The sequence below is a fragment of the Mesoplodon bidens genome (genome assembly GCF_964165515.1).
Source record: "Mesoplodon bidens genome assembly, chromosome: 6".
NCBI lineage: Eukaryota > Metazoa > Chordata > Mammalia > Artiodactyla > Ziphiidae > Mesoplodon > Mesoplodon bidens.
In genome coordinates, this window is record NC_138162.1 from 97,681,043 (window position 1) to 97,693,799 (window position 12,757).

The following is a 12,757-nucleotide window of genomic DNA, read 5'->3' on the forward strand; positions in this document are numbered from 1 at the left end:
GGAGCCTGCAGAATCTAGAAGGGGACTTGGACCTTGACCACCCATGTAATTGAGGCTGGGAGACCACCTTATTGGGATCTCGGGGGTTATGGAGGCCCTGATAATTATCAATAAATACGATTTGCCTCTAGACACCCAGTTTTCTGCTGCGTATTATGGAGGAAACCTAGCAAAAAGAGACAGTATATCCTCTTGAAGAGTTTTGAATTTGCTTGTAACAGAAAAACCAAGACACTAAAAGTGGAAACAACCAGTAGACATTACCAAGAGGTAGAATGTGTGGGAAAGAGTATACCTGTGAGAGAAGGTGGAGGGCCTGAGGGACATCCCAGCAAGAAAAGAACAGGCTGAAGGGGGAATTAGAACTTGGACCACCAGGAAAAGCTGAGAGCAGGGATCATCATCACCACCATTGGGGGGGTGGGGAGGGTGCAGGTATTCTGCATCCCTGGAGAAGCGAATTCATTTAGAAGATTGGTAAGAAATAAAATTCAAAAGTAAGTGTAGAACCAGTTGCCTAAGGACTTTGAGTTCCAGTCCTGGAATTACCCCGGATTCACTTAGGAATGGCTGGAGGAAAACGTAATCTCCTAACTGCCCACTGAAAGACAAATTCAAGTGTGAGGTCAGGAGAGCAGGTGGGCGGCGGTGAAGGGAAAGATTTGAGGAAGGCCAGGATGAATCTGGGAGAGGGATTCACAGTCGGTGTGTAAAGGGTGAACAGGAAAGGATGCTGTGGATAGACACGAGCAGAGGTCTCCGAAGCTCCCAGGTTGGGGGCTGGGCTGAAGTCCTGCAGAGCTGGGGTGCGGGCTCCCAGAGGTCCACTGGGCAGGTGAGAGTGGACAGTGTGAGCCCTCCCTGCTCCTGAGCAGTTGCCGAGGTCACTGACCTCACCTGCCGCTCTGAGCCGCCCTTGTGCCCAGCCCGGGCAGGGATTGAAAGTGACAGAGCATTTTCACGCATCTGTGTCACCGGGTTGGAAATGTCCTAAGGGCGCTGCGGAGCCTCCAACTTCCATTCACTCTTGAAGTATGGACTCATAGCTTCTCCCCGCAGGTCCCCTAGTCCTGCCCAGGTGTGCACTGAATTCTCTGGAGAAAGAGGATGGGAGAAAGTTTAGAAAACCTGACAGTGCTGGGAGGAAAAGTAGTGCAGGACAGACAGAGACCCGAGAAAAGCAGGAGGTTCCCTGTGAGGCAGTCGGTCCGGACCTGCCAAGAAGAAATGGACCAGGCAGCTCCTGGTAGGAGAAGGGGGCTGTGGTCCTGCACTCCAGGAGGTAGTGGCAGTTGCCTGCGACACCAGGCAGCTCAGCAGGGATGGAGTCGGTGAGGTCAGCGACAGCAGTTTTCCTCCTCAGAACGTATCCAGAACAGCTACATGTAGAAGAATGAAATTAGAACGCTCCCTAACACCATACACAAAAATAAACTCAAAATGGATAAAAAAGACCTAAATGTAAGACGGGGCACTATAAAACTCCTAGAGGAAAACATAGAAAGAACAATCCTTGACATAAATCACAGCAAGATCCTTTTTGACCCATCTCCTAGAGAAATGGAAATAAAAACAAACAAATGGGACTTAATGAAACTTAAAAGCTTTTGCACAGCAAAGGAAACCATAAACAAGACGAAAAGACAACCCTCAGAATGGGAGAAAATATTTGCAAACGAAGCAACTGACAAAGGAGTGATCTCCAAAATATACAAGCAGCTCATGCAGCTCAATATCAAAAAAACAAACAACCCAATCAAAAAATGGGCAGAAAACTTAAACAGACATTTCTCCAAAGAAGACATACAGATTGCCAACAAACACAGGAAAGGATGCTCAACATCGCTAATCATTAGAAAAATGCAAATCAAAACTACAATGAGGTATCACCTCACACTGGTCCGAATGGCCATCATCAAAAAGTTTACAAACAATAAATACTGGAGGGAGTTTGGAGAAAAGGGAACACTCTTGCACTGTTGGTGGGAATGTAAATTGGTACAGCCACTATGGAGAACAATATGGAGGTTGCTTAAAAAACTAAAAATGGAATTACCGTATGACCCAGCAATCCCACTACTGGGCATATACTCAGAGAAAAGCATAATTCAAAAAACACATGCACCCCAATGTTCATTGCAGCATTATTTACAATAACCAGGTCATGGGAGCAACCTAAATGCCCACTGACAGACGAATGGATAAAGAAGATATGGTACAGATATACAATGGAATATTACTCAGCCATATAAAGGAACGAAACTGGGTCATTTGTAGAGACATGGATGGACCTAGAGACTGTCATACAGAGTGAAGTAAGTCAGAAAGAGAAAAACAAATATCGTATATTAACGCATATATGTGGAATCTAGAAAAATGGTACAGATGAACTGGTTTGCAAGGCAGAAATAGAGACACAGATGTAGAGAACAAACGTATGGACACCAAGGGGAGAAAGTGGGGGAGGGGTGGGATGAATTGGGGGACTGGGATTGACATTTATACACTAATATGTATAAAATAGATAACTAATTAAAAAAAAAATTTCTTTTAAAGAACTTACCCAGAACTCCTAAGCTGCCACACCACCAGCCTTTTCCAGCAGGCAGTCATAAAATCACTTCTTTTTTCTCCTACAATCTTAAAATCACATCACCAAACGATATGACAAATACAAGTCAGAAATTTAGCTGAAAAGCTCTGACATGACCACATATATCATCAGCATTTTCTGGATGCTTCACCAGTAATGAATTGACCCAACCAGGGTTACTGAGAAGGTGGACTGGAATGAATCTATTCTTGGTCTTCTATAAAGTAGGATAAATGTCACAATAAATTATGTTTTGCTTCTTTGATTTGTAGTTGCTTTTGTATTGTAGGCCAAGTGGCATCTGGGATCACATCTACATCACTGCTGAGAGAAATTGTGATAATTATTTAGATAATTCAAGTGAAAGGATTCTGAAATTTTTGTTATTGTAAATGAATGTCTTCTTCAAAAATCAAGATAATTGCCTTGCCATGAATATGCAAATTAGGCCTAAAGCTTGCAAAACACACAGAAAAGTCATTTTCCTCAGGGAGGAAGAAGCATTTTAGCACCTCCTTAGAGTCATGCAATAAAGCAGAAATGAGGACAGTGTCACTCTTGTGTTCATTGAGTTTGAAAATAAATTAACCTCAGGCCAGAATGTTCTGTGATGGAGAAAAATGTAATATAATAACCGATGAAAGCAATAAACAATGGCTAAGCAGAAGGAAATATAAGCAATTACTAGAACCTACTACTTTTTGTTTGTCACTGCCTACCATTTTTGCCAAGTTCTCTGATGCCTAAGTAACATGAACAGGATGCCAAAATTGAACTCTGCCTTAAAACTACAGTAATATGTATTTATGATGAAAGCATAATAGAGAACTAATAATAGGTCATTTTCCTGAGTATGCCTTTATAAGAACTCAGGGTGTGCTTTAAATGTATAAAATTATGGTGTGTGCCAAGCTAAGAGCACAAGCAGAATGTCCTCCGCATCCTCCTTTCTCATCCCCACCTCATCCTTCCCCACGCCCACCAAGACTGGAGAACAAGGTGATGAGGAAACCAGGATTCAGTGACAGCAGATGCCAAAGCTCCACTCAGAGGCATTTTTCTGCCTTTACTGACAGGAATTGTTTTGCCTCAGGAAACGTGGCTGGCCAGAGTAAGGATATGGGTGCTCTGGGCTTCCACACAACGCCATTAGTATTATGTATCTATCTATCTATCAAGAGAGATTGATTGAGATTTATTATGAGGAATTGGCTCATGAAATTATGGGGCCTGAGTAGTCCCACAGGTGCCCTGTGAATTTCAAACTGTGGGTTGCAACCATAATGGATTGTACCATTAATTTAATAGAAACGAATCTACTTTTCAAAGGAAGGAATAGACAACAGAACAATACATCAATACATCATATATATAAGTGTAGCCCTGGTTTTGTGAAACAGATATCCTTACATGTTTCCATTCATGCTGTAAAATAGATCTCATTATAGGTTAGCATTATTAAAATAAATTCTGATACAAGAAAATTAGAACTAAGTTTTCAAGACAATCACTTTGTAAATTAGATTATATCTATGATGTACTATTACTGCTGTTACTGATTTTTCCATCTAAAAATTAGGTCTCATGTTGTACACTTAAAACTAATATAATACATCAATTATATCAATATCTCAATAAAAATAAATTTTATTTTAAAAAAGATAAAAATTAATTCTTTGATATTGTACCCCTTAAGGAAAACTTGAGTAAGTAAACTGATCAGGCTCTGAAGATGCAAAACAAAACTGTTCTAGTACTGGGCTGGCCAAAAGGTTCGTTCAGGTTTTTCCAGACGATGTTAGGAAAAACCCAAATGAACTTTTTGGCCAACCCAATATTTTAGACCAGAGATTTCTGTTTATCTCACAGTCCTAGCTTTAAAAAAAATGTCCATCCATCCATCCATTTATCTATCAGTCTATCCATCCGTCCATCAATCCAATTCCAAGACACACACAAGCACACGCACACACACACACACACTCAGAATGCATGTACTAGAGTCAGTGAAAACATTAAATGATAGTGAAGCTTAATGTAACTTATTTTGGACAAATAAAAGTAAAAAGAAATTCCAATATTTTCCCTGCATCACAGAGGATAATCTTGTAACATCCTGAGCATTATGACCCCACTTAAAGACCACTGCTCTGCGTGAGGGGGCACAGAGGTAGAGGGATAATAATAGCTCTTCATTTACTTGATGAACCAATTGGGAGTTTCTTTTTAATTTTGTTTAATGTATGTATTTAGGACCTCAGTTCAAACTCTTCGATGTTCTGAATTTTAAAGATATACACACATCCCTATTTATTCTTCCCTCTATTTCTTCTCATTAGCTGGGATTTGAGGAGGTAATATAGCCTTATAAATATTTTAAAAGTTTGAACTATTTTGGTTGCCTATACAATATTTTGGAATTGAGGCTGAGTTTCCTAAGGTGCCTAAGACTGGTCTGTTACTAAAGTGAGCAGGAGAGTCATGGGCCTGCCTGAGTCTCTCCCAGGGGTCAGGGAAAGGCTGCATCACTGAGTGAAATTTAATGAGGCAGTGGGAACTACATAAAGTTGGGCTTTGAATTCATCAGGAGTCGTGTTTATTCAAGGTGCTGGACACCCAATTATGGAATAAAAGGCCAAAGAATATAAGAACCCCTTTAAAAGCTGTAAGTCCTCTGAGGGCTGGTGTTCAAATAGGCTTTGGGAAAATAACCACCTATTAAAGATTTTTGTGGGGAGCATCTCTGAATTAATCTCTTAAAGAATACCATCTGGTCTCTGAACTTAGAGCTTCTGTAAAATGACAACTGACCCCAAAGTCATTCTCCTTTGCTATTTTCTGCCTTCGGTTCCAGCAGCCTTCCTAATAATTATAAGATATTTGTAAGATTCACCATCTGTTACTGTTCACTATACGTTAGGCTTCTGATGTCATAAAAATACTAGTTACTTTAAATAGTACATTTTTAAACTTCTTATCCCCATTTGTGACTGTTTACTAAGGACTCCTTATTAAGCCATTAAGGTAAGTATGATAATTTATTATTACATATTTGTTTTTCTATAAAATGAGAGCAGCTTGTCTATAATGGTAACAGAATCTTCAGGAGCATCTGCCTTGGAGCTAACTTCTAATAGGCCTCACATGTAACAATCTGTTCTTCATGTATGGGACTCAATCACTGCTTGAGTCCCTGAGAAAAGATGGCACCAAATCAACTACTGCTGCTTCAATTTATACTATTTTTATGTCACTTTATTTTTGGCTACAGATATTCTCTTCTTGAAACATACAACTTATAAGAATCCCACAAAATTCCGTTTCTATAGTAAGGCTAAACTATTAAATTAAGGTAGTCATATATAGTAAATTCAAAGGATGCATTTTTTGTGACTATTTGAAGTAATCTTGCCTCCTTGAGGAATTCCCACAATGAATCAGCGGACCAGAAATCTAAGGTAAAGTAATCTTTTATAACATACAGGACAAATATCTGCAGAACTTTTGTTGTGTGATTAACTGAAGTAGCAATTCATTTGCAACCAATTTTATACACGGTTTAACTTCCGGTTTAACTTCTTAAAATACAAGTGCAATCAAGCCAATATTCTGGTTTCTTGCTGTGTAGACTAAGCTTTACTACTCAAAGTGTGGTCGAGGCTCCAGCAGCAAGGACCTGACATAGAAGCTTCTAGAACCACAGACTCTCAGGCCCCACCCAGAATTAGAATCTGCATTCTAACAAGATCCTCAGGTGATTCACGTATCCCCATTAAAGTTTGAGAAGTGTGATCTGTAGGGTGGCCCCCCCAAACTCTGTCTTGGTGAAATTAGTGAAAAATGGAGAATACAGTGTGTTTTTCATAAAGCTAAATGTATTCAACATTTTTTTTAGTAGAAATATGACTTGCCTACATTCTTGGTGTTGCTCCTTGTATAAAATGATGTTGAATTTCAGATGATAGAAGCTTGGTTTTTACTTAGTAAAATAAAAATTCAACAATCTTATGACAGATTTCCATTAACTCTTTACCTCATAAGAGATGTGCAACAATCTTGACAACATCTGCTATATGGGTTGAAGGCCAAACTCCCTCACATGCATAGAAGGCTCTTAGAATTGTCACCCCTCCCCGACCCCCCCCCAACCCCTCACCACTGTCCTCCAGTCTATTCTCCAGCCACCATGTTCTGGGCTCCACGTCACACAACTCTCAACTCCCCAAGTGAAGTTTCTGCTGGAAACCTGACCTCCATCTAACAAGCTCCTTCACTTTCTTTAAGCTCAGAACAAATTCCACCACACCTGTGAAGTCCTTCTCAATGGTGTTGCTGCAATGCTTTACTCACACTGTTATTGTAGTACTTTTCACACTGTGTAAAATATTGCTCATTTAGGTGTCTGTCAACACATCTAGACTGCGTGCTCCTCAAAAGCAGACACCATGTTCTCTCCATCACTGTCCCCTCAGCTCCTAAGAAAGACTGACACACACACGTGCTCAATATGCATTTGCTGGGTGGCTTTGACGTACTTGGAAATAAGTCCCATTTGAGACAGTTATCATTAAATATTCCATTAGATAGGAAGAAAATGGTTAATGGAAAGGCTACTGGTCCAGGAGAACAAGCCTCCAAATCTGGTCTCTGTTTGCCCTTCACTTGTTACGTGACTTTGGTTGAATCATTTAATCCCTTTGTGCCTCAGTTTCCTTATTTGTAAGGCAAGAATACCTGCTATAACTAGCTTCACTGAATTATCCTGACAGGGAAAAGCAAAGAATTATGAAAGAGTTTTTAAAAGTTAAAAGCTAATTCATCCCAATTCATCTTGGGATTGACATATATACACTATTGATACTATGTATAAAATAGATAACTAATGAGAACCTACTGTATAGCACAGGGAACTCTGCTCACTGCTCTGTGGTGACCATTAAGTGGGAAGGAAATCCAAAAAAGAGGGGATATATGTATACATATTGCTGATTCCCTTTGCTGTACAGTAGAAACTAACATAATATTGTAAAACAACTCTACACCAATAACAATTTTTTTTTAAAGTTAAAAGCTAAAACATTAAACACATAGTTAGATGTAAGTATGAAGCAGTACTCTTTCTTTTATCATCCCACTAGGATGAAGACATACCAAAGTTGAACTCACAGAAACAGAGAGTAGAAAACTGGTTGCCTGGGCTGGAGGTTTGGGAGAAATAGAGAAAGGCTGGGAAAAGGGAACATACTTTCAGTTATAAGATGAATAAGGTCTGAGGATCTAATGCGTAATATGACAACTATAGTTAATAATACTGTATTGTATAATTTTTTAATTTGCTAAGAGAGTAGAACTTAAGTGTTCTCACCAAAAAGAAAAAAAAAAGTACATATGAAAGGTGATGGATGTGTTAATTAACTCAATTGTGGGAGTCCTTTCACAATGTATATGAATATCAAATCATCATATTGTATACTTTAAATATATTACTATTTTATTTATCAATTATACCTCAATAAAGCTGGGGAAAAAAGAATAGAAATATACCACATATGCATATTAAGTAACTGTACTAGTTTGCTAGGGCAGGCTGCACAACAAATACCACAGACTGAGTGGCCTAAACAACAGAAATTTATTCTCTCACAGTTTTGGAGGCTGGAAGTCTGAGTCAAGGTGCAGACAAGGTTGGTTTCTTCTGAGGCCCTTCTCCTTGACTTGTGGACGGCATCTTCTCCCTGTGTCTTTACATGATCCTTTCTGTACATGTCTGTGTCCTAATTTCCTTTTCAGGTAAGGAAACTAGTCATATTGGATTAGGACCCACGCTAATAACCTCATTTTAACTTTATTACCTCTGTAAAGGCCTTATCTCCAAACACGTCACATTCTCAGGTACTGGGAGTTAGAACTTCAACATACGTATTTTGAGACCATTCAGCCCATAAGTGACGTATTTAACTTTGCATAGTAAGAACTTGGTGGAGTTTTAATAAAGCTAAGGTATCTCCTATGTGGTTTATCCACTCCACAAATCCAGCCAATTATTGGAGTTTCTAATTTTTTTCCAACAGTAGGTCATTTCAGAAATGCAGGCAATGTTAAATTAACAATGGTGAGCCAAGGCAGTTCATCCTTGGTAAATGGGATTTGATTTTAACATGACTCAAATGTATGGGTTTTCACAATGTTTTTAAAGTTATAAAAATATAAATTAAATATAGTATAGAAGTATAGAAAGAAAATGTTAAGGCTTCCCTCCACTAATATGATCCTCCTAAGATGACCAATGTTAAGTTTGTATTTTTTTCATATTAAAAATGCTTCTATATGAAAATTTACACTAAAACAGATGCACATATGGAGATTCCATATGGAGGTATTTTCACACCCATTTCACTTTTATCAGTAACCCATCATAGTATCCCAGTTTCATGGTGTAATTTCAGTGAAATTCATTTAATGGCTCAACATTACAATCAACACTTTTCAGTGTGTGGGGGGGAGGGGCAAATAATGTGCCTTCCACTTGCCAGTAACAGCAGGAAGCCCCAGCACTCAATTCCTTTCTTGTGTAGACTTTGCCCATTGGCCTCCCAATGCCTATTTCCAGTCCCTTCCCTCTTGCCATCCTCAGAATATAGAGTCAGTAACATAAGAGATGCTCACTTTTCCAGACTCCCTTGCAGCTAGGGGTGGAGATGTGACCCGATTTGTCAGTGAAATGTAAGGGAAGTCACTTATACTGCTGAGAGTGATCTGTTTCTCCTCCTGATAAAAGGGAAGGTGCCCACAAATGCTCTTCCCTGTCATTAGATAAAGTCTTGTGAGGCTATCCAGCCCAGAGAGAGGGCCAAGAAAACCACAGTCATGCTCTGACATCCAAAAGAAGAGTTCCCCAGCAATTGCACTATGTTGAAATTAGGAATGTCTGTTCATTAAAATACACCAGGTGAATGTCTTGTCAATCCACAGTGGGGGAAGATTTCTATAAGCACATACAACCAGCAAGACAGTCATAGAACATATTAAAAACTTCTACAAATCTGTAAGGAAAAGGACAGGCTTCACAAAAGAGGATATCCAATTGGCGTAAGTTCTTAGTTATCTGAGAAATGCAAATTAAAACCACAATGAGACACACTATACACCCACCAGAATGGGTAAAATTTTAAAGCTGAAAATACCAAGTATGGACAAAGATATGGAGCAAGCAAAACGTTCATACATTGTTGGTAGGACTGTAAATTGATACAATCACTTTGAAAATGACTTGTCAGTAGCTGCTAAAGATGGGCATATACATACCTTATGACCAGCAATTGTGCTCCTAGATATATCCCCAATAGAAATGAAGACATCATCCACAAAAAAAACCTGTACATGAATGTTCATAGCAACACAACTCACAACACCTAAAAACTGAAAATAATGCAAATATCCCTCAACAGTGGAACCGATCAATTAATCCCAATATATTCATACAGTGAAGACCCATGAACAACCTGGGTGAAACTTACAAACATAATATTGCACAAAAGAAGCCAGACTTAAAAAAAATACATACTGTGTATTTCCATTTACATACAGTTTTTTTGAAAGGGGCAAAACTACTCTATGGTGTTAGAAGTCAGGAGAGTGGTGGTGGACTTTGGGGAGGAAGGAGAGGTAGCACCTGGGAGAAGAAATGAGGAGGGCTTCTGGGATGTTGGCAAAGCTCTGTTTCCTGACCTGGGTAGGTTCACTTTGTGAAGACGGATGGACTGTGCACTTATTACTCTGCACTTTCCTATACACTTGTTATACTTCAACTAACAAAGTTTATTGATGAAGACACTACACTGAAAAACAGAGGAGGCAAAGTTTGTGCCCCAAGAAAATATTTGAACTTGCCCTGTAAGAAATGAGGAGCTGGTAAAGATTTTTCAGCAGAAGAGTGATGTGATTAGGCCGTAAGAACGCATAGGATAAACCAGAGTGGTGGTGAAGGGGAAGAGACTGGTAGGGAGAGCCGTGAGAAGCAATATTGTAGGAAAGAGAAAAAGGATGCTGTGCCTGGCAGGAGGTGGCAAACACAGCCTCTTCTGGGTGAAGCTGGATTTGCTGTCTTTGCTTCTTGATGTTACCATTCTCTTGTTCTCTTTACATCCCAGCTTTTTAATAACCATAAATGTTTACGTTTCTATCAAAGGAATGCCAATCTAGCAACACAACAAAAAGCAAATATAAACCTCCCATAGTCAAGTGATCAAACAGCAGCAGCAGAGTGAGGCAGGGTGAAATGATAAGCCTCCTAATGCGACCCGAAAGCAAGTACCCAGATGACAGCACTGCCATAGGATTCTTGCCTAAATACGCAGCCTGAACCTCACCCTCAGGAAATAACCAGTGAAAACTGAAATCCAGACATTCTACAGGACAACTGGCCTGTTGGACTCCTTAAAAAAAGTCAATGTTCTAAATTAAAAGAGACTAAAGAGGCGTCACCAAGTGCAATGTGTGAATTTTAAATAGGAAAAAGCTATGGATGACATGCTCAGAAATTCTAAGTATATAGGATCTTTTGGAATAGTTATTAGGTTTGTCATGTGATATTGTATACATATATGGAGACAGAAGAATTTCCTCATTCTTAAGGAATGCATGTTTAAACATTTAGCAGTGAAGTGTCATGATGTCTATAATTCACTTTGAAAAACAAATTCGAACAACTGGTGAATATACCTTTTACCAGTTAACAAACTGGTAAAAGGTATATTCAGGTGTTTGTTGTACTCTTCTTTCAACTTTTCTGTAGATTTTAAATTTTTCAAAAGAGAATTAGAAAGAAGAATCTCGAAGTACCATATGATTAAAAATAAAACTTAGTTTAAAAAATAAATATGGTTTAGAAACAATATGGGCCATAACACCCTATTTGAGAAATATTTCATAGGGCCAAATATATGACTGAGTTCCACGTTCTGATCAGTTAATGAAGCAAAATGTAGAGAAATGGGGTATAAAACCAGAGAAGGAACAAGATGGCAAGAAAATGGATAACGGCGGAGGAGAGAAGGTGAGAACAGATCCCAAATGCATGTACAGAGGCACAGGGCTCTCACGCTAAGCGAGAAGGAGACAGTACCGTACTCTGGAAAACTACCACTGAAAATGTTTAGTGATCAGAAGCAGCACAGTTCAGGAGCTCAGGCACCAGCTCTGGGATTCACTGGCTACAGAACTGTGGGCACGTTTCTTCCCTTTAATTTTTCCAGTTTCCTTTTCTCTATCAAAAATGAGGATTAAAATACAAATATCCATAGGTTGCTGAGAGAGGTACATCAAACACTTAACAAAGTACCCTGAATCATAAGTGTGTAACAGTCACTGCTGTTATGATCACAGATATATTTTACAAAGTTAGGCAGAAATGGGTACTCTGGAGTTACAGCTCCACGTAAGCTATATCAAATGAGGGTAATAGCCCACCTGGTGGGACAGGCAGCCTGGAGAAATCGTAATCAAAAGGTGGGTATTCAAGGAAAGTACAACCTTGGTAATCAAACAGGTCTGGGATACAATTCTAGCTCCATCACTTTATACTTATGTGTCTTTGGGTAACTTATTTCATCTTTCCAAGTCTCGGTTTTCTTGTGGGGTGCCTAAGAAGTTAAAATAATGAATGCCCTGAATAAATGGTAGCAACTTTTATTAAAATCTGAACAAATATGTGTAAAACATTCCTCATGATGTTATATTGTTTTAAAAATATTGATTGAACTGAATTAAGTAAGAATTTTTACCTTCATATATAAACAGCAAAGATGTTTTATTTGTGGGGGAAAAGACATAGATAAGGTAGATGACCTCTGTCTCAAAATTGTTTATTTAAAACAAAAACTGACCAGCTCTCCATTAGATTTTAGATAGGAAAGATGCTGAGAAGATAAGAAAATGCATCTGCATGTTACCACATCCCTTTGACATGCTGATCACCTTTCTCTTCAGTTCGGGTTTTTTTAAAAATTTTATTTATTTATTATTATTATTATTATTTTTTGCGGTACGCGGGCCTCTCACTGTTGTGGCCTCTCCTGTTGTGGAACACAGGCTCCGGACGCGCAGGCTCAGCAGCCATGGCTCACGGGCCCAGCCGCTCCACGGCATGTGGGATCTTCCCAGACC